This window comes from Aquila chrysaetos, chromosome Z (genome assembly GCF_900496995.4).
Source record: "Aquila chrysaetos chrysaetos chromosome Z, bAquChr1.4, whole genome shotgun sequence".
NCBI lineage: Eukaryota > Metazoa > Chordata > Aves > Accipitriformes > Accipitridae > Aquila > Aquila chrysaetos.
In genome coordinates this window covers 4,225,872-4,227,907 of record NC_044030.1, presented here as the reverse complement: position 1 = coordinate 4,227,907, position 2,036 = coordinate 4,225,872, and the positions used below count along the sequence as shown (strand labels likewise).

Genomic DNA, 2,036 nt, shown 5'->3' with positions numbered 1-2,036 from the left:
CCACCACCACCAACCCCACCCCATCCCCCCCATTTTAGTTTTAAAAATGGCAGTCTGCATCCTGCAGTGTGCATCTGCAGCAGTGGGTGGATTCTCTGGCAAATTTAGTTGCCACAGAGTCACACAGGACCCTGACTATTACCAAATGCTGTGTGATAAACAAACACAGAAACTTATTTTACTGAATTATTCTCTTCATTTAGTACTTAAATGCACTAGAAGTGGCCTTTTGAAAAGCGTAGGTCATGGAACAACAATTGCTATTGGAGTCTCTGGATTGCTTCATTGTTTATTTAACTTGACAGCAGGCTAGCTACAGTTTCACAATTTAGATCATTTATTTTTATGGTCAAAATGTTTGTACAGTAGCAAAATGGTTTAGTGTATCTCTGCAATGGGATAGTGCCTCATTCTGCAGCTGCTCTGGCTTTCTTTAGTTCAGGCTTCATGCAGAGTGGGTGCTTCAGGAACCTGGAAAACTGTTAAATCAGCAATGCTTTTCCTGTTGTGCCAGTATACTTTACCCACAATGAGGAAACGTTGGGAAGCTCATTTCAGTATGATTTTCTGGTGTTTCAGGTAGCCCTGAGGGGAGAAAGAGATGTACTCTGTGATTTCTCTTGAATAAAAGAGCACACAGATATGAAGGTAGAATTCAAAAGCCTCCTGAAGCGAAGAAAAGACAAAGCTATTAATGTGCTGGTGGTATTCTTCTTTGTGTTATACAGAAGTGTACCAGTGAGCCTAAGAAGTTAGCTAGTAATACGAACGCTTTACATTCATGGAGACTTGGGGCAGTCAGTAATAGACCTTATCTCAATCTTTGGTAGCCTTCTTCACCCTAATGGTTATGAAAGTCTCAGATATTTTTCATGTGCACTCTCAACTCTCTTTCTGAGACTAGTTAGTAATACATAATAAATCAAAAGGAAAAATAAGGTCTCCCTCTGCTTCTTTTAGTGCACTTTCACTGACATGCTAGGAGAGTATGGGAAGAACAGGAAGAGTGAAAGGAAGGTTATTTGTAGATACCTTATTGGAAGACATTTCATTTTCTCTCTATAGCACAAGATCCCATGTTCTAGGGAGAGATTCAAACTCCTCTCGGGAGCTTTTGCTCAGGAACCAAGAGTTTGAGCAACAGCGGACACATTGAACAGAGATGGGCACATTTGTCATGGCCCTTGCCTCTGCTAGCTTCTCTGAAGTGAGCACAGGTCTTTTGGTATTGCTGGGTATAAATTCTCTCTTCCGTGGCAAGAGGACAAATCAGCTAAAGTAGCAGCAAATACTCACATAGTTCACTAGGGCTGTCTATAGACACAGTGCAGCACATGTCCAGGTGGCAGAGGATAAGTCCTCGTGCAGTTCATGAGAAGAAGGCGAGGTCTTGGTTCCATGGGTCCAGGTACCAGGTACCAGCTTGGCCATAGGTAAATTTTCCCTTGTTGTAAATTCACTATTTGTTCAGGCTGTGCATGCATGCAAAAACCAAGGGTCTGATTTTTTTCAGCTAACACTGGATGTTTTTTTATCCTCTAAGAGCTCCATAAGATTGGCATTATCCTGTAGCAGTGACACAGCCTGCAGTCATTTAATGCCTCTTCTTGTGGGGCCAGGATTCCACGCCCAAGTGCATTTAGTAGGTCAGTACAGTAATTTTAAATGTCTTTCTTTCAGTCTTTTGCCATCTTCAATTATACCTTTCCACCCTACTATTTGTGTAATTTTCTTCTGTCTGAAGTCTCTTTACTGTTGCTCTCTATTGCACAGCATGACAAATTACCCATCAAGCCATATCTTTTCAGCCCAGAAATGCACAGTAACACAGAGTCATGGCATTATCACATGTTGTGCACTTTATTTCCTCACAGTTCATTCAAGTGTGTCACTCTATTTTCCTGCTTCCTTTTGTCATCATGAAGATTAACCGTTTTATTCTTCCTGAACTTTAGGAACAATTAGAAATGCATTGCACTGTAAGCTCAGAGCAACACCTATACAATTCTATATAACTTAACAATTCCCCTGCATGG

The 2,036-nt window shown here is 41.2% G+C and overlaps 1 long non-coding RNA gene across 1 annotated transcript; it reads right to left on the bottom strand.

Annotated features, from left to right (window-relative positions):
* Positions 1-276: 276 nt before the first annotated feature.
* On the bottom strand, positions 277-1,817 carry LOC121232696. The gene is made up of 2 exons (XR_005931622.1): positions 1,297-1,817; positions 277-585 (listed from the first exon to the last, which is right to left on the bottom strand). It is a non-coding gene; the product is annotated as an uncharacterized LOC121232696 (long non-coding RNA).
* Between the last annotated feature and the right edge of the window lie 219 nt (positions 1,818-2,036).